This window comes from Pteropus alecto, unplaced genomic scaffold (genome assembly GCF_000325575.1).
Source record: "Pteropus alecto unplaced genomic scaffold, ASM32557v1 scaffold53, whole genome shotgun sequence".
Lineage (NCBI taxonomy): Eukaryota > Metazoa > Chordata > Mammalia > Chiroptera > Pteropodidae > Pteropus > Pteropus alecto.
In genome coordinates this window covers 6,198,108-6,218,788 of record NW_006434366.1, presented here as the reverse complement: position 1 = coordinate 6,218,788, position 20,681 = coordinate 6,198,108, and positions in this window count along the sequence as shown.

Sequence of the window (20,681 nt, the reverse complement as noted above, 5' to 3'; positions counted from 1 at the left end):
GAGTCACAGACGTGCCACCGAGCCTGGCACCCCCACCGACGCACGGCGCGTCCCCGCCCCCGCCAGGACCATGGGCGTCTCCGGCTGCTGCCCACGCCCTCGGACGGGCCCCGCTGACCTGGACAGGGTTGGGACACTTGTGTGGGCGGCAGATTCCCCCAGACGGCTGGAAACGGAGATTCCCAGGCCTCGGTCCAAAATTCCTGTCGTGCATCGTGGTGCCGCTTGAGAACCTGCATCCCTGGTGGCGTTTTGGGCGACGCGACGGGACCGGACTTTGGGGACCGGTGCAGAATGTCCCATGGCTTCCTGCGCAAACGCCCGCCACACGCGAGTCTCTCTCCAGCCACCTGCGGGGCAGGCGCAGAGTTCCAGGGAACCCGCGACCCCAGGAGTGGCCTCTGCAGTGAGGGGGTGTCGGTGAATGGCCTCCTCATGTCCCTCAGCTTGGGAGGAGAGGACAGAACCGAGGCCTGGTGCCCACGGCCTCCCAGGGCCTGGCAGGGCCAAGGCCGGTGGCATGCAGCGGTCTGTCCACTAACTGACCTCCGGTGGCGTCACCCTTCAGCTCACGTCCCCTCTGTCCCCTCTGCTGGCACTTCCTGGGCCCAGATCGTGACGTCAGGGTCACCTTCTGGGAAAGCCCCGATTAAGGTGTAGTTGTAACTATAATTTCTAGGTTTTGGGGTGTGAGCCTCTGTTTGTTCGTTTGGTTTGGTGTTTTTCTTTGTTTGTTTTGTTTTTTGAGGACTATTTTTCCTCTCCTAGCGCAGGTGTTCTGACGCGTCAACTCGCCCGCCCCCTCGCCCCCGCCATGGGACGTTGGCAGTATCTGGAGCCATTGTTAGTGTCGCGTATGAATCTCCATCCATGTAGTGTTAGGGGCCAGGGCTGCTGCCCAGCACCCGCAGCGCAGGGAGCCCCGCGAGGGGGAACCGGGGCGCCGGAGGTCAGCCGCGCGACGCGGAGAACGCGCCAAGGACACGAGGAAGCCGCGCGCATGCCATGTGCACGTGCGCTGGGGGGGGCGCGGACCAGGCGCGCGGCTGAGGTCCAGGGTCACGGGCACGGGCACGGGCACGGGCTCGGGCTCGTGCATCCAGGGCGTGGTTTCCGGTCCGCGGCTTGGGCGGTTCCTGGGTCAACTTCCACAGATCTCTGAACTCCTTGGAAACGCGCCTTTCCGACAGTGAAGTGTTCCGTTTTCGATGGATAAAATTTTAGGAGGGACGACAGACTGCGGTTATGTGTTGACCGTTATTTTGGGGCGTCCTCCTTCCCAGTTTTCTTGCGTTCTCCCCGGTCCCTTGCGGAAAACAAGCTGCTGGCGGCGCGTGCGCTGAGCGGGGCGGGCAGCAGGCCACTGGCCCTGCCCCAGCGTCAGCGTCACCTCGGCAAAGGGCTGAATCTCCGCGGCGCAGCTGGAGCGCCGAGTCCGGGGACACCTGCTGCCAGGCTGCGCGTGCGCTCGTGCCGTCAGCGTGCGCAGATGCTCCCAGCTTCCCGACACGCAGGCTCTGTCCTCAGCGCCACCTTTGAAACGTGCAGTGGTGATGACAGTGTTCCAGTCCACTGGCACAGAAAAGTCAGTCTTGACAAACGTGTAATAAAACACAACTGAAGGAAAGAATCACTGTACAAAGTCGTGTTTCTTTTTTTAAATACAAAATTATGATAAGTAAACGAACCTGGGGCCATTGATTTGAAGAGAAAAAATAGGAATAGGACCTAAATTTAAATACATTCTTTGTGATAGTAATTTCTCAAAAACAAATATAAAATAGGTCACCTCAGTTTTTGAACTTGATAGCGTACTGTTTTCAAAAATTCAACTTTTATCAGTTTTAGTGATCAAGATGGCTTTCAGTTTGACTGATTTTTAATCCCATTTATTTCTGAGCAATCTGACATCAGTAATTGAAGGTTTAAATTCACTTGAGTATTTCTTTTTTAACGCCCCACAGTCTGGAATACATCTGTTAAATAATCAGCTACAGGTAAGTTCCATTTGCAATATTATACAGAAAACAAAAAACAAAAAAAAATCCTCCTCAATAGCATTGGGTTGCAGATGGAAATAGGTGGCCATTTTGTGTCATGGTACTTGATTTAGCCAACTTCTTATAAAAATCTAGTTATAAGACGATCACTACTTTCAAAACCATAGTTGATTCGTGTTTTCATATGGAAGGCCTTTTGCTTTTCTAGAGAATACACGGTAATGTGGGGGGGGGGAGGTGACACGTGGTCTGGGGGTTCTAATCAGACACAAAGTTTTAAGGATTATATTTCTGCAATTTCTTTTTGAAATACTAATTTTACTCAATGAAGATGTTACTTTCCCTTGTTTATATATAAACCGAGTGAAGTGATTACGGGTCGAATACCACCCAGTAATTATAAATATATGACATTAAGTCATTAACTAAATGAAAAGATTTTTAAAATCTATGTAATTTAGATGAATAGCTATTACATGTATGTATTTTGTTTGTGATTTCTGTGCATTATAAAAGGTTTAATATCAAAAAATGAATTTCTGAGACATCGATATAGAAAGCAAATTAAAAAAAACTAGCATTCTCACTGAGGAAAAAAGACACGTAAGTATGTTATTTTGGACATGCCATTTTATTTTTTGCTTTGCTTTATCTTGAATAAGATGGATATGCATAACGAACTATTCGGGTGTGCTTTTCTCCATGTCCACCAAAAATCGGGTAGATGATCGCCATATTCAATAGCTTTAGACAAACTGTAATACAAAATGATTGCTTTGGGAATGGCCAGACCTAACTTGAGTATGTACAATTTATGAATGGAGCACAGCATGGATTTTAAATTCCCTTTCGAAGCACTTAATGGTCAGCTCACAGGTTTTGGGCTCGAGTCAACACATTTTATCCCCTCTTTAAGTCTGCTCTGGGACTCAGGGAAGCAACGTCTATCTAGAAAGGCTGATCTAAACAAATGTAAATATTTGCCCCATTTGAAACACACGGTGTTAAGTGAGCGGAGGGGGTTCTAGCCTCCCGAAGGCAAAATCAGCTCGTTTGCGCTTTGTCGGAATCGCTGTTACCTAAGGCAAGCCACCCAGCCATTCAGAGAAAGACCACTACCCTCTGGAAAGCGATGTGCTAACTGAAATCTAACCTGAGGCCACCTGTCAAACAAGCACGGCCAGAGTCTCCTCCCACGCACTGCGCCGGCGCTTGGTAAACCCTGCAGTGAGCTGAGCCACGCCAGCCCAGACGCAGGAAATGGCGTTCGCTGCCCGCAAGAGCGATCGCGCTTTCGGGAGCATTTTCTGAGACAACGGGACACACGGCCCGCCCTTAGGGAAAGGGCGAAGCGCGGCAAGGGGCGAGGGGCGAGGGGCGAGGGGCTGCTGCGGTTTCGATCGTCGCTCCCGTGAGACGCTGCCGTTAGTGCGTCAGGCCTGCGTCGTGGGGCAGCTTCCAGCGACGTGGCGACCGATGACACGTGCAAGTCCAGCCTGCAGCCGTGAACACCGCTCTCATCCAAGATAGACGTGGCTGTCGTTGCCTTCCTCGTTCGTAGAGCTCCACCGAACGCGGCAGAAGCCAATGTAGACAGCTGTCCAGATTAGTTAGTAAGAATTGTTGTTTTCTTTCCTTTGAGGGTTCAGTGAGAGAGAAGATGGTGGATAAATAAGAAATTGGGGGACTATAGTGACAAGGTAGAAATTAAGGTGATCATGAAGCCTGTGGAGATAAACGGAATGTGTTGTGAATTGTTTAGTTTCTTTCCTCAGTTTAGGGGTCACTACGGGTCAGCTTTTCAGCCTCTAAAAGTGTCTAGTGCTGTCTCCCTAGGGAGTCCAGATGCCCCGGGGTGAATGAGATTCTCCAACGTGTTGGCTAAAGTGGGATCCCATAGAATTATCTCTGTCCCGTAGTGGAGGGAAAGTAGTTTTCCCTCTACCCTGCTGCATTGTTGACTGACACCTCTGTAACACACAGACCTGTGATCAGCAGAAAGACGAGGTTCGTTGACACAAGCCCCACGCGTCACCCGGGAGAGACCTAGGCCGAGTGACTCTGCGAGGCGGCTTGGAGCTCCGGCTCCTCCCGCCTCCTCAGCCGAGCCCGGTGAGCGTGGGGAGACGTGGTGGGACAGGGGACAGCAGTTTCGGTCTTTGGGGTGGCCAGCTGCGGGACAGTGTCCGGCAGGAGACTGAGGGAGGAAGGCTTGTTCGCAGGCCCCCCGGCGCCACCTCTGGCTGGCGGGAGTGTCCGCTTTCCTCCTGGTGCAAGGAGGGCACCTTTCCGTGGCAGTTTGATCTCCTGCTTCCGGGAGCACGAAGCGGGGTCTGGGCGCCCTCCTTGGACCTGGTGTTTCTTAAGGGCCTTTCACTGAAAGTGGCGTATTTTGGGGCGTCACGATCCAGCGTCCTGCGATACCGCGCCCTCGTCCGCGTGGGGACACAGTGAGCACAGTACTGGCTGTTCCAGGTCGGGGCACGCAGAGTTAGGACGCGTCCGGTGCCCGACCTCGACGCTTTTCACTTTACTAGTTCTAGGCCGCAGTAAGCGAGAGTTTCTCACGCGTCGAGCCAGGTGTTTGACGCCGTCCTTCCGCGAGCGGAGAGAGGGGCGCATTCTTTCCGCGTCCCGAGCGCGAGGCCGTGCCCCGCGTGGAGGCTGGCACCGCCCGGGGCCAGCACGGGGCACGCGATTCCCCCGCGTGTCAGCCCTCGGCCGCACACACACAGCCAGACGCTCTTACTTCCTTTTCGATTCTCTGCTTCGAGGGAAAGGGGATGAGGGTATAAGAGGTCGTGGGTTTTTAGGCTTTGATTTTTTTTCCTTCTGAAAACCCCCCAAATATTACTGGTTAATAAAATGAATAAGGCAACAGTAAAAAGTGGGAAGCATTTTTTAACCATACGATCTCCTTTGAGAGCAAAGGCAGCGCTGCGTGGGACACCGGCGTCTTGTCCTGCGTGATCGGGGCCGTCGGCACGGGATGGATAAAGATTAGTTCGAAGAGGTGAGAAGGTTCTTTCTCCCTGGACTTGGCCTGTGTTCCTGCTCTTCCCCTTCGGCTGCCCCTGAAGCTTCCTGTGCTCGATTGTAAAACCAAGCGTTCGAATCTGAGACAGAATTGCAGACAAAACAAAATGCCAGGAGCTGAATGTGTTACTGGGTGTGACGTGGATCAAGCAATTGTTTAGGTAAATTCCAAATGATAAATACCATCTCCTTGGACAGCCTTTCTAAGGGGAAAAAACATCCTCACTGATTTCTTTTTCCTTTTTTTTTTTTTTTTTTTAGTGCCAGTTCTGGAAAATTCAGGGCAAAAACAGTTGAACTGAAAGAAATTAACCGCTGTTTTAAAGAAAACGGCAGATGTTACTGGAATGTCTTTGTGAGCATAACGTGCACGGCGGCCGACCGGACTTTGCTTCACACGTGGCCGGTCCGGACGCCTGTCGGGGCGACTCGAGGAGGGCAGTCTGCCGCTTCTGCGACACCCGCTTCGCTGCTGGCAATGCTCATTTTTTAAAAAAGTATTTGCCTTTGATTTTTTGTGGTGAAGTGGTTTTTGTGATAATATTGGGTAAATAAATAGATATCTTCCTAAGCTATATGTTATCTTAAGTGACCTGTCGTTATTGATTTTTTTCCTGTAATAAGAAAGTTAATAGTTGGAAATATATGTAGTTGCTATAGTAACTCCCACAGTGTATTTCTCTTGAAGGAGAAGCATATGATTAATTTGTCTTTTAATCTGTTTTATTATGAGAGTATCCATGAAATGCAGCACTGCTCTGTTGTCCTAATAATTTTTCTTTTTTACTGCAACCCTCTAAATAATCATTTCAGATTAAAAAATATTAATTAGAAGAATCATTTTGCATTTACAGAAAACATATACATTTTATGTAAAAAAAGTACTAATATATTCAGGTCCTTTGTTTTATTTTACATTTTATGGAGCTCATTAGTATTTCACCCAAGCAATTTTAAATTTGAGTCTTTTATTACTTTATATAATGCTTTTATTTAAAGTAAAAATAACATTCAACTTAAGGCGGCAAACGCACCACTGCTTCAGAATATATTAACATATTTTACTTTGGTATCATGTGCCATTTGGCCTAACTGCGCCTGGGCAGGTGTCTCCATGCCCGTGTAAACGTGCAGGTCGGTCCCACAGCAGCCGTGTCTGGGGGCTTCGTAAACGAGTGCTAGGCAGCTCTCTAACGGTTTCGATAATGTGACATTCATCTTTATTTCTAAATCGGAGTTGCAAACGTACAGCCACGTGATGCCAGCGAGTGTAAAGGGCCGGGCTGGGAACAATGAGGAGCTTGGGGACCACGTGCCAGGGTAAAGGCAGCGGCTCCTTTTCCAGCCCTGGGAAGTATTACTCCATGGAACATGGCAGAGTTTTCCCGATTTAACGAGGAGCCAGAATTCAGCGTCGATGCGGAATCTGCCTGCATCTAAGTCACGGAACCACAGCAGCGTCATGTGCGAACAGCACGCCGTAGAGGGGCAGAGCTGTCTGCCGGTCCCGCCTAAGTCACGGCTTCTCACCTCAGCGGGCGACTTCAGCCTGGGGAACACGACATCGCGCGCCGCTGGAAGGCACTGGAATGTACACCCTCGTTTTATCGATGCAGAGAGCAGTGTTTGACTGATGGGCTGAAATCACATCGTAAATCAGAAGTAGTCTTAAAAGAATGGCTTCCCTCCTGCCATTTTCCGCACGTTGTCACCTGGATCCGGTGATTAAGATTCTGCGCTGACAGGCGCGAGGCCCTGGGGGAAGACGCTGCAGGAAGAGTGCGGGATGGGCCGTGGGGACAGGTGAGCGCGCTCCGCGTGGGGACAGGTGAGCGCGCTCCGCGAGGGCACTTGGTGGGCGGGCAGAGCGCGACAGAAGTTTATCTTGAAAAACCTTACGGCCGTTTGAGTGCTCGGTCTTTTACGAGCAGGTGAGGAACGAAGCGGAGAACACTTTGTCACCACCAGTGTTCAGGGTGGGCGTGGATTTTTCTGCATCTTTCACGACCATTCACTGGGGAAATGGAGTGAGCTGTGGGGGTAAAGGGCGCAGAGGGGGGTGTCTTGCGTGGCTCCCACACGACCAGGGAAGCAGCGGCGGTCAGCGTGTCAGCCAGTGGGAGCCTCTCCAAAGGCCCGTGCTCGTTGGGTGGCACGTGGCAAGCACCCAATGGATGTATGAGCCTCACAGACGTGGACTTGGGAATGAAGCCAGACAGGTGTTTGCAGCAGTTGACGAGCACGGTTACGTGCCCTCATCACAGATGTCACGTTCTGTGGGACAGCGTCAGAGGGCAGTGTCCTTATTGCTGAGTTCCAGAGGCGGGACTGAATTCTGAGTGAGAAAGCCATCGGCCACAGCTTGGAGGCGTCACTGAGACCCAGGTCTGCTCACGCAGAATGCGGCGTCTTCCCGTGACCCTGCCTTGCCGCGTCTACATTTCATTGTCAAATTACGATCTAGAGTCCTGAAGATGATCTGATTTGTAGGCCTCTCCCAATGGGATTGACACGTGGAAAATCGATTCAAATCTGTCAAGTCAGAGCTGAGTCTTCCGCTGGTTCACACGTTCACGTCGGCCATTCGGATCAGCCATAGAACCACGTTCGCAGCCGCCGGTCAGAACCTGCACTTCTGGCCTCCCAGACATCTCAAAATTAAGGCGTCCAAAGCCGCGATCGCAGCCCACGTCGCCCCAGGTCTCAGGCTCTCTGAGCGAGGAGCGACACCACCCACCCTGGCAGGGGCACCTGGAGCAGGGAGCAGTCCCCAACGTGTCCCCCTCACCGTCCCCACCCCATGCCCGACGTACCGTGAAACACACCGGTGTATTTTCAAGTGTGTACTTCTTGCTTATCTTGGTTTCGGTCACCTCGACCCAGTCGTCACGCTGTTGGGACTCCTGCGCCAGCTCCCGAGGGGCCCGCCACACGCGTGCTGGCCTTTCCCCAGCATTGTCTCCACGCTGTCGAAGGAGGGTTTCTTCCGTGCAAATTTGCCCGTGTTCAAAACACTCCACCGGCGTTTTATTAGTCTGTGAATAAAGATCAAGTCTTTGACGTGTCTTGTAAAACCGCACATGGTTTTGTTCGGTAGCTACTCAGACATGAGTGACAGGGGAACAAGAAATGGAGGCCCAGCCCAGAGGCCACCGGAGAACACCCTGCTGGTAGTTGGAGAACCCCTCCCGCGTCCCCAGAGACAAGCGACGGGGTGGGGGGCCATAGTCTGTGTTTATGCCTGGAAGCTCATGAATCTAATTAGAACGCTGAATTCTGGTTAGTACATGCGCAGGAGGCACAGGGTTCTACAGCAGCCAGCTGTCAGTCAAGGTGACCTCGCATCCGATCACCTAGCACCGCCCGCCGTGGCCCACGTGTGAACAGACCTTCCCGCTGCTGCGTGGCTGCAGCCGTCCTCGCCGAAGACGCGCCCCCCACCCCGGGGCGGCTCTGCCTTCTCTCCTCGCCTGCCTTCGCGCGGCCCGTCTCCTAAAATGCACTTTCCGTAAACCTTACTTCTCCCAAACCTCCCTGGCCTGCAATTCTTCGCTGCGCTGGCGGCGAGAACCGAGGGCCCGCACGGCCCGCCCATGCCATGCCCTCGGTAGCGGCCTGGCACCTGCCTCATTCCCCAGCGCCCCCAATGCGGTGCGAAGCCCCGGCTCCCGGCGCCGCCCCTCCGCCCCCGCTGTCCTGTCCTGGAGCGTCGACTCCGTCCCACCCCAGGGTTTTTGCAGAACCCGCTCCTCGGCCGACGTTCCCTGACCTTTTACCCATTTCGTTTCCATCACCTCCTCAGACCCCATTGTAATTCCTCAGGGACATCGGTCCCAACCTCCAGGCCTGGCCGAGCCCTGCCTGTCCTGGGGCAGAGGACTCTACGGCGTAGCTCTCTGCACAGTCGCCGTGTGAGTCGTTACTGGATGTCGTCTCCGCCTCCCGGGGGTCGTCGACGTGAAGGCGGGATGACGTTTCTTCTGCTCGGCTCAGCTCGGTGTCCCTCCCACCGTGCACGTCCCCCAGCTCCCGTCACGTCTGTGAGAGATCGGCGTGCGGATCCCGTGTCCCGTGGGCCTTTCTCAGCGAGCCGGGGGAACGGAGACACGGGCCCTCGTCCGGGGCCGCCCGAGACTCACACGGAGTGGTGAGGGCCGGGCTTGGAGTGCGAGTTGTGAGCAACAGTCCAAAGTCAGGAGAAGAGTCCGCAGATCCGAGTCATCGACCACAGGCCGAGGTGACGCCCCGGGCCCGGAGCTCAGACCCAGCGAGTCTGGCGATCAGGCCGTGGAGCCCACGGCCCCTGGGCCCGCTCCACCTCTGTCGCGTCTGAGTTCGTTGGTGACAGCTCCTCGACTTGCTTGAGGAGCCACCCGTCTTCGCTGCAGGCTGTCCTAGAAGAGGGGCAGACGCAGGAGGTCGGGCTTTCGCCCTCTACGCGTAGACTGCCGTCCTGGGCGTTGCGTCTGTCCCTCAGACGCTCCCCTAAGACCATCGAGTGCCAGTTCTGCCACCGTGTCGCTTGGCTTGAGTCCCGTTTGCCTCGATTTCCCCATGTGTTGATTCTGACAGATGACGTCGTCTGTCCCGATTTCCCCATGTGTTGATTCTGACAGATGACGTCATCTGTCTGTCGTCTGCTTCTCTCCGTTGTCTCTCTAGCCATCTGTCTATCTGTCGTGCTTCTCTCCGTTGTCTCTCTAGCCATCTGTCTATTTATCTGTCATCTCCCTTTCTACCTATCCCCGTTTACGATTACCAGTGCTAAAAAGTTTCCGTTTCGGGTAGTAAATCACATGGTAAAGTCACTGTAGGATGAAGTCTATGATTGAACAAATAAAAGTAATTGCATCCTTGATTTTTATTAACATCACGATTTAAAAAAATGGAAGAACATAAGCATGGATGAAAAAACATAAGCTATAGATTGAATATTACCCCCAAATGAGAGCTAGAATTTATAAAATACATCTTTCGTTGGAGATAATTTTCTTTCATTAAAAAAAGTAAATTTAGAATTTTCTGGCAAGTAGACACATTTTATGTTTATACGTATTTTAAGTGAAATTATGTGGACAATCGAAGTCTGTTGACAGAGCTGCTTTCATGGCTGAAAGGAATAAGAAGTTTAACAGATGCCGCCCTGATGCGCCGGACCCCGGATCCCGTCCGATCCCGGAAGCTAAGCAGGGTCGGGCCTGGTGAGTACTTGGATGGGAGACCGCCCAGGAAGACCGGGTGCTGTAGGCGTAAAAAAAAAAAAAAGAAATAATAATAATAACAACATAAAAAATTTTTAAAAAGAAAAGTTTAACAGAAAATGTCAGCTTTTATTCAGAAACAAGAAGAAAAGAGAGTGAGGTCACCTCAAGCTCAGCGCCCCGACCATGTGGAAAATTGAATCCTTTTTTGTTTAAATTCACTTTTCAACTTAAGGATAAAACTTCCGAATGATTCCACTTACTTATCAATCATTTGGGGGAGCTTCTTTTTAAAGCCATCTGTGTCCCTCTTTATTTCATTTTATTCTCTGTTCGCGACATCGTGCGCGTGTCAGCCGTTCGGTAGATGAGAGAGTCCAGAGAACAGAGCGGCCCCCTGTCCTGGCTGCTGAACGCATTGTGGTCCAGGAGGAGGACGACAGGAACCACGGCTTTAAATGAATGATAGATACTCCGTCTTAAACACAAAGGCTTCCAGTGACTTCTGGGTGCATTCAATAAACCTCAATTACCGGGCACTTGAAAAAGCTTACGTTGCTAATCCTGTAGAACAAGCATTCTCAGAAGTTCCACCCCTCAAGTTTCCTACAGGAGGGTTCTGACTGGCTCTGTGCTAGGCGGTGGCAGTGGCAGCGGCAGTGGCAGCGTGGTGGCTCTTCCCTTCTGGGATTCTGAAAGTCGCTCGTTCGTGCATTCGTGCAGGTGCGGCGTTTGAGAGCTCACCCCGCGCTTGGCCCTGTGCTAGACACCGGCCCTACGAAGATCAGTAGGGGGGCTCTCAGTCCTCAAGTGACTCAAGATCTACATTGTTACAAAAAAATATATACTATATTTCTAACATGAGGCTGTTGGCTGCAAGAAACAATCTGTGCACATGACATGCGACAAACGTTGGAAAATGCAGCACTTCAAACGTGAGCTCTGTGCTTCTGATGCCCGTGTTCAGCTTTTCTCTCAGCCACACTTAATGAGCTTTTTTTATATGTACATATATATAGGCTTTACCTGCAGAGCCGCAGCAAAAAGCGCAACGTCCTCACTCAACAGCATCTAAAAGCCAGGAGGGAGAGGGAGAACCGTGGGTCTCAGCTGTCTCAAGTTCTTTTTGTAAAGTAAACACAGATTGCTCAGATACCTCCCAGCAGACACCCCATATTTCTCCCTGGTCAGAATTGTGTCCTGTGGCTGCTTCCACACCCACTGTTAAGAGGGGTGATGGAAATACGAGGTGGTTTTCAAGAGACCATCACAGCAGCCAAGATTCGCCTCGCACTGCGCCGTGGTTCTGGGGAGGGACCCGGCCTCTGGAGGTCTAGGATTGCCCGGGTCTTGAATGAGCATTGACAGAGGAGGAGGGTGTGGGGTGGGTTTGTGAGGTCCACCGGAAGGCTGGCAGCTGTGACAGGTGTGATTCGAGGTGGCCGGTGCGGCAGGAGGTGTATGTACAAGACCCTCTGAAATTCTGCAGAATGATCTGAAGATGCAAAACATTATTATTACTTTTGCTAAGTTGATTAGTGCTAACTATAAGGAATTCGCAGAAGGCTGAACAAATCAAAAACCCTGGCCAGTTTTTATCAAAATATTATTCCTTTATTACCAAAAACCTCAATTCCTGGGGAGAGGAAAGAACGTTAGAAAAAGCAAAAAGAAGAAACGGTTTTTCTGCTTTATTTCCGAGTCTGTATCAATGGCTAATGTTACTTCCCCATCTCTAAAGTCTGGATAAGAATTCTTACGAGTGGGTTATGAAGCTTCATAGGGTAAATGTGTAAAAACAGTTTATGAACACAAATTTCCTATGTAAATATATTTGTTAATGTGTACATATCACACCCATCTGTCCAGTTAGCCATCTTTCTCCTCAGTATATTCAGTCAATATCAAGGTACGCGCCTATTTTTACAATACCCTCTTGTTAACGCCATGTAATGAATTCACAGAGCTGCCTGCGGTCAATTTCATCATGATTTTCAGCAAATCAGAAGTGTTGAGAGGGGATAGAATCGCACTGACTTTGCAGCCAGCGAGAACTCGCATCTAAGTGGTGTGGCGACACCTCCGAGCTCCACGGGCAGGAGCGCGGATCTGGCGCGTTTGGTGCCTTTGAGAAGACAAGAGGGCCCTCCGGGTAATTCCACACCCGTCCTTGCATTGCGTTCTGCGTTCTTGGAGTTTGGGAGAAAACATTTCTTTTTCAAGCAGGGACTCACTTTAATGGTGAGACAGTACGGCTGGTCAAAGAAATACTTAGAAGAGACCCTGAGGCCCTCTGTCGTGCTGTGTCCTCCAGGTCCTTAGAATATGTGTTATTTACGTTTCTGCTTTCTCTGAGGAGCCAGAGGAGTCTACTGAGATGGCCTCGTTCCTCCGGTGACTGTGGTGGATGTCGTTAGGGAGACCGGATTCACATGTGTGAACGCCTGCACGAACTACACTGGATGTCGACACTAACTGGGCAAAGACACTGCAAATTCATCTACAGCCTATTAAGTTTCAAGTCTCATCATTTTTAAATTGAGCTATAATTGACATACAACATATTAGTTTCTGGTGTACAACACAATTCGATATTTGTAAAATTTGATATATTGCAAAATGATCACCGTGATAAATCGGGCTGACATCCATCATCGCACGTGGTCACAGAATTTTTTTCTCGTGGCGAGAACTGTTACGGCCCCAGCAGCGTCCACGCATGCAGCACCGTCTCCCGCAGTGCCGTGCCACGCGTCACGTCCCCAGGACTCATGTATTTCATAACTGGACGCTTGTACCTTTGACCCCTTCGCCCACTTTGCCCGCCCCCTTCTCCCCGCCTCCGGCAACCACTAATCTGTTCTCTATATCTATGAGCTTGTTTTTTGTTTATTTGATTCCACATATAAGTGAAATTGTATATATGGTATTTGACTTTCTCTGATTTATTTCACTTTTCAGAATGCCCTCAAGGTGCACCCATGTCGCAAATGGCAAGATTTTCTTTTTTATGGCTGAATTGTGTGTGTGTGTGCGCACGCATGTGCGTGTGAATAACCTTTAAAATCCATTCATCTATTGATGGAAACTTAGGTTGTGTCTGTGTCTTGACTATTGTAAATAATGCTGCGATGAATATGAGGTGCATATATCTTTTCAAGTTAGGGGTTTTCTTCAGACAAATGCCCGGAAGTGGAGTTTCTGGATGGTATGGTGGCTCGATCTTTAGTTTTTTGAGGCGGCTCCACACTGTTCCCCGCTGTGGCTGCGCCCGTCCACAGCCCCACCAGCGGTGCGTGAGGGCTCCTGTTTCTTCACGTCCTGCCAACGCTTTCTAGACTGGCTGTTTTGAGAGGGGTGAGGTGACATCTCATTGTGGCTTGATGTGCATCTCCCTGGTGGCGAGTGAGGTTGAACATCTTCTATGTCCCTGTCACTCACCTATAAGCCCTCTTGGGAAAAATATTCAGATCCTCTGCCCATTTTTTAATCAGATTTTTTGTTTTGTTTTTTTGCTATTGAGTCATAAGCGTTTTTTATATATTTTGGCTATTAACTCCTTAGCAGAGGTTTGATTTGCGAATGTTTTCTCCTATTCAGCAGGTCGCCTTTTGACTTTGTCGAAGGTTTTCTTTGTTCTGCAGAAGCTTTTTAGTTTGATGTATCTCACTGTTTTTGTTGCCTTTGCTTTTGGTGCCAGGTCCAAAAAAACATCTCCAGTGTTGCGAGCGAGGAAGGCGGCCGCCGAAGTCCCCCCCTGGATGGTGCCGGTGTCCTTCCGCGCCGGGTCTCCTGAGCGCCCGCAGCTCGGCACACAGACGGGACGTGCGGAGCCCGCGCGACAGAGCGCAGGGACCAGCGTCCTGGGGTCCGGGAACGAGCTCCGGGGACCGGCGGGCAGAGAGCTGCATGCGGTCCGGCCAGCGGCACCGACGGTCAGGTCAGTGCCTGCGGCTCCAACATGGTGACCCTGTCGCTCCCGGGTGGGCGTGGGCGTCTGTCTGGGGTGCTCCGCGCATGCGGGCCTTGGGGGTGGGGGCGCCTCCTGACTGGCCCTGCAGGCAGGCTGTCCTCTGCGGTTTGGGCGCCCCGTCTGTGCAAGGGGACATCCCTGTCATGGGGCCCCTGTTCCCATCTCGCGGAGCCCGCGCTGCCTCGTTTCTCAGCGCTCTTCGCACCAAGCTGGCGGGAGCCGCCCGTGTTTTCTCCTAGGGGTGTTACAGTTTCGGATCTTACATTTAAGTTTTTAATCCATTTTGAGTCCATTCAAATCTCATTCTTATTTGAACACACATCTTAAAACATCTTAGACACGAGGGCTGTCGTTGGGTGTCTAAGAACTGGTAGGGATGAGAGGGACCCGACTACACTGGCTCCTGTTTTAACGCTCAGGCGTGTGGGCTTCAGGCACGTGGTGCGCGGACGCTGGCGAGGACCCCAGCGTCCTCCCCGCGCGCTCCTGCGCCCACCTGCACCCACTTGTGCACTGTGCGCCTCCTTCCCCGGTGGCTTCGCTTCAGCTGGAGGCCCCGCTCCGGGCACACGTCCCCCAGCTTCAAAACTGGAACGTCTCCTCCTTCGTGACAGGTCCAGCGGGGGTCCCCGGTAGAGTCGCTGTGGCAGTGTGTGGCCAGCCTGTCATCAGAGCTCAGCCCCAGAGCTGGGCGCGGCCGGGCCCAGCCTGGTGGCGAGAGCTGAGAGTGGCGAGGGGGCCTTTACCAAAGGCGGGTGCGCGCTGGGACGTCGCTGCGCAGACACCGCCGCGTGCTCTGCCGGTCCCCCCAGCACCCTGTGGTGACCAGCTCCCTTCCCGGCTTCAGCAGGCTGGGTGGCGGACACAGCCTGACACAGCCTGCGCTCGGGCGGGTGTCCCTGCTCTCGACTCCTGCCCGACCCGGCTGTTACGCGCGTGGAGACGCGAAGGAGCTGACCGCCCTTGGGTCAGCTTGACCGGTGAGGGACAGGAGCTCCTGGGGAGCCCCGGCTTCCCCGCCCCCACGTCCTCCTGGTCCTGGATTCACGCGCGGGTCTCCCCTCCGGCTCCCATCCCTGCCGTCTGCGTCACGGTCCCCACGGTCGCCTTGGTGTCTGCTCCGGGAAACGCAGCTACGGATGCGCCAGAACTGGCCCTGGGAAGGGGACCTTCTAGGTGGGTCTCGGAGCTGGGTCTCTCCCGGGCACATGGCAGGCGAGCTGGTGGGAAGCTAGGGCGTCACCCCGTCTGTGCCCCTACGCAGGTTCCTGAGATGCCCCCACCTGGATGGGGAAGAGGCCGAGGCGGGTTCTGAGTGGCTGACGGTTGATCGCGGGGGAGGCGAGCCCAACCGTGTGAACTGAGCAATGACTCCAGAAACCTTGGGAAAACAAACGATAGCCTCAAACTATGAGTTCAATAAACGTCTGCCCGACGCAGGGAGAAAATATCCACAAAGGTATACAGGACTGGTTTTATTTTTTTGCTTTGTATGTTTTTATTGTAAAATATATTTTATGTGTAGAAAACAGCCCGAAGTGCACATCTCAGGTGCGAGGATACAGCTGGGTAGCGAACGACTGTCTCAACATCCTACGTAAAGAGGGGTCTACTGCCAGCCCGGAACAGCCCCTACCTCCTGCGACCCATGAACTTGCCTGTCGCCTTCCTTAAGCCCGCCCCCCCAAGCCATCCCCACCCTGCCTTTTAATTTTTATCTGTCATTATGCTTTCCTGAAGAAATCAACTTTAATTTTACTTGTTCCTGAACGTCACTGAATAGGATGATACCGTATTAGTGTTTTTTTTTCTTTTGAGCGACATGGTGTCTCTGGAGCTTTATTCAGTGCTCACTGAGACTCTCCCAGCAGACTTGTGAGTTGGTGATACGTGGCTCGTGTCCTGTTTGTTCAGAACCAGTGGCATGCTGCTGATTAAATATTTGCAGTGTAAGCCCTGGACGTGTTCACGTGGTTCTGTGCACCTGTCGCGGGAGCGTACCACACACCGTGCGTGTGTCCCCTCGCGTGTTCACGTGGTTCTGTGCACCTGTCGCGGGAGCATACCACAGTGCGTGTGTCCCCTCTACTGTCGCGGGCGCCGGGTGAGTCCTGTTGGTGACATCGTGTGCAAAGCCACTCTGACCTTCTCACCTGTGTCCTGGCACTGTGCAGGAGTTCCTCCTGGGCAGGTATCTGGCGCTGTGTCCTAGGGCACCCACGTGTGTATCACCAACTTAAATGGGTGACGTTGAATTATTGTTCAAAGTTCCGTTTGCACCGCACGAACAGTACATGAGAGTCTCCCATTGTCCCATGAGCTCATCGGCATGTGGCGCTTTCTGACACTTTAAGGTTTGGCCCATTTGGTTGGTGTATGTTCATAGCGCACTGCAATTCTAATATGTATTTTCGAATGTGCCGATGAGGTGAGCAAGTTTTAATTCGTTTATTGGCCATTTGGATTTCTTTTTTTAGGAAATGCCTATTCAATTCTTTTGTCATTCTTTTTTCCTACTACGTTACCTATCATTTTTCTTATTTATTTGGAGGGCTTATTTTTTACATTTCGAGAGAGGCTTCTTTGTTTATGAGTTACAGACATATTCTCTCACTCTCTAGCATGCCTTTTTACTCCTAAGTTGGGCTGACTTTTCACTGAACAGGTTCACGTTGGAGCTCACAGCACTGGACGTGTTGGTCGTTGTCCACGTATGATGCAGAGAAGCTCTCCTTGTTTCGAGGGAGTTGCACACCTTAGGGTCAGTTTACTCGCAGGATGAATAATGAGGCCTTGGCCTAACAGTCTTCATAAACACGGAACGATGGGCTTAGTGAGGGAAATAGACTTGAATGATCCCTCGTTCCCGTCCGTGAATTAATTTCACCTTGCTTCCCCGGAAAAGAGCGAAGCTGCAGTTTCCGGCGGAAGGAATGGAAGGCCGTGCGTGTGCCCTTGGGCTTCGCTTCGCCGGTTTGGGAGGGCACAGACCATCCCCGGTGCCCAGAGGTGAGTACGCTTTATTATCTGGCCCCGTTTTCCATTTTCTAAAGGGAAACCGCTGGGTCCTTCTGGAACTGAAAATTGAAAATCGAGTAGCTTATTAAAGAAGCACAGTGGTCTCAGGCCTCATCGGCGAGGCTTTTGGATGCACCCCACATTTGCAAGGGGAAGTTTGGGCGTCCACGTGGGAATAGTACGTCTCCCTTTCCCCACCTCTGTAGCTGTTCAAGCAAGTAACAAGTAGGTGTGTCATGACCACACGTGACACGTAAATTACGGGTTCTCCTTCCCTCTGCAACGCTATCCCGCATCACCCTTCACACTGGTGCCCTACGGCACAATAGCTGATAATTTATGAGAGTAATTTGAAGGGAGCAATCAATCCTGTTTTGTGCTTACTGTAGTAAATAAAAGACTCAAATCCTCAGTGGCCCAACAACAAATTCAGCTTCTTTTTCTTTCCTGATGTTGTCTATGGAAGTAAGCAAGCGAGATCTGAGAAGGTGGCAGGAGAGCAGGGGTCACAAAGGACAAACACAGTGACGTTAAAAATGGAGGGAATTGCAGGCTCGGGCCTGGCGAGTACTTGGATGGGCGACCACCTAGGAGGACCAGGTGCTGTAGGCAGAAAAAATAAAAAAATAAGGGATGTAAGCTGACAAGGTCTTTGCAATCTGTGAGGTTGCCAAGGGTTGCCTCGCCTAAAAAAAAAAAGAAGAAGAAAAAAAATTAGAATAAAATAAATGTGAATAGGTCTAAATTTTACAATTTAGGGTTTTTGTTTGTATTACTATGATTATTGTTAATATTATTTACTTTTGAAAGAAGGAGCTTTGGAAATGGAGTGTTAGTAGCACCATGGTAACCTTGTAACCGGTTGGGGAAATGCCAGGCTGACCCTGCCTCTCCATGCCGTGACCGTGGCTGAGACGTAGAAGGCGCTTTCTTGATAAACGAGATCTCTGGGCCCAGGGATCCCCTGAGGCTCGTTCCCAGACAAATACCCGCCCCGCAGGCTGCAACTACCCCTGAGATTTGCTGGCAGCTAATTGTGCTTTTCCTTGGGATTTCGGAAATGGGGTTCCTCCCCGGTGATCCGCTTCGGCGGGAACTCGAGTGGGAAGCGCACACCTTTGTGCGCGTGAACGCGTGGCGCGCGCTTGCTTGTCACCCGCCCGAGCCCTGGATCCGCGTTCGCGCCACCCCGAGATGGAGATGAGGGGGGACGCCCGGGGCCGCGCGCAAACCGGGCACCCCCCCTTTGTCGCTCTGTGTTTGGCCTCCGGGCGAGACGCAGCGCGACGTGGGCGGTGATTACCGCGGGGACTGTTGCCGGCCGCGCCGCGAGTCGCACGCGCGCCCCCTGCGCAGCTGCGGCCTGGGTCAGGGCTGCGGAGCCCGGCCGCGCTGCACGTCCCGGCGACTTAGCGTGTCCCCCGCCCTGTCGCGGGCGCCCTGCGGGGCAGGAGGGCGGCGTGGCACAGCGGTGACGGAGTCGGGGCCCGTCCTGTCGTTTCGTCGTCGCTTCTCCCGCGGGAGCTGGATCGGGACGCGCGTGGCGGCCCGCGGAGCGCTCAGCCCGGCGTCCTCTGGGCCGCGTCGCTGTCACCTGGCCCCTCCTTTCGCTTCCGGCCGCGTGAGCCCCGCGTCCCGGACTCGTCCTTCCGCGCTGCCAGCCCTGCGCCCTCAGGTGCCCCTCGGGGAGCCCCTGCTCAGGGGTCAGGTGAGAACGCGCTCCAAGCAGTGTTTGCGGCTCACGGGAGCTGAAGAGCCTCCGAGTCCCTCATGTCCTCGCGTGCGCCCGAGCGCTTGACGGGTGCCCTCGCGTCACACGGTTCATGAGGACAAACCTCACTGCGCTGTTCACTCCTCCCTGTCTGTGGTCAGCGAAAGGAGGGGCCGCGGTCCCTCCCCTCGCCCGTGGCGGCCGTGCTCACTCGCATTCCTTCATCCGACACAGGTCACATTAGTGCCACCTCTGCACAGTGGCGCGGGGGCCAGAGGATGGCGTGCGGACGGCGGCCTGGGGGCCCCTGCTTCTCTTGTCTTTGCAGCTGACCGTCGGCCTGGCCCGTCGGGCAAGCACGTCTCCTGGGCTCCTCCCGGGGTTCTTTGCCTGTCTGACAAAAAGAACACGTGTCACTGGGGCTCGGCAAGGACCGCAGCAGCAAGTGGCACTTACTGAACTTTCCCGGGAGCCAGGAAGAGCTGGCGCCGTGTGCTCCCGCCCCCTGCACGCCGTTCACCGGGGGGCGGCCCAGAGGGGTCCACCATCGGCTCTGTCACTTGGCCAGGAAGCCGTTCTTGAACTCTGACTCCAAATCCCAGATTTATTCCTCTAAAAACTATGAAAAGCAAGGTTCCATTCTAGTGCAGTTAGAAGGAACAGAGCACTTGTGAAAATACTCTAGATTTGGTGAAAATGTAATGAGGGCTGGTCGCCATTTCTCTCAGGAGTTTAGAAAATATTAAAATGTAGCTACGTTTGCTGCAAAATCTGAATCATGTTACCGGTTCCCGGGACAACTGATCTACCGTCCTCGACAGATGTTTGCATTTCCAGTGGACGTTCCCAATGTAAATTAATGTTAAAGGAAGTTGTTGGGGGTTTGAATTTCTCTTAAACATAAAAATTCAATTATTGCAAGGATCATTTTTAAGATCAGTTATTTTAAGATTTAGTTATTTCAAGATCATTTCAAGGATATTTTCCTCTTTCATGCTCACTAAAAATAATTTTGGGTGTGGTAATGGTTATATTGATTATTTAAGTAATAACTAAGCCTTACAAAAGACACTAAAATATTTCAGGAAAAAATGAGGGTGAACAAAGCCTTTCTTAATTTTTTCAGTCTTTACTGCATAAGGTAAACTTTTCTAAACAGAGAAAAGAGTTGTGTTCCTACCATGGAAGCTTCTTACTGCGTGATTTTCTCCAGTGCTGCCTCTATTTGCATTATTTTTTCCTTTAGAAAAATGAAGAAAACCTCAGTGAAAAGCTATTTCCTAGGACATTATTCTGGAGATTGGTTTCTTTGCTAGAGGAGCGAAACCTCATTGTCACCTTTCACAGGATAATTTTTTGGAATATAAGCAGGAGACTCTAAATTTATTCTTATATTTTGTTTGACGTTCAATGGAAAAAAACCTTTGTTTATATAAACTGAAAATAAATGTGTACCAAGTTGCATCAGGGAATGAGGAAGCGAGTTTGCTGGTCCTAGTGTGCACCTGTGTGTCTGTGCATCATGGCACAGTTACATTTGGTGATTGGAAGGCTGTGCCATTAAATGGCTTAAGAGTTTTCGACAGGCATACTAGGAAGTTATCGAGGGCAAAAGAGGATTTAAAAATTTACTTTTGGATTTGGGAAGAAAAATATTTTCACAGGATAGCTTGGCCAACTGAAAGGAGTTTATATCTACACAATTAGGAGCCTGTGACTTTCTTCTATATCTTTCTGTCCAA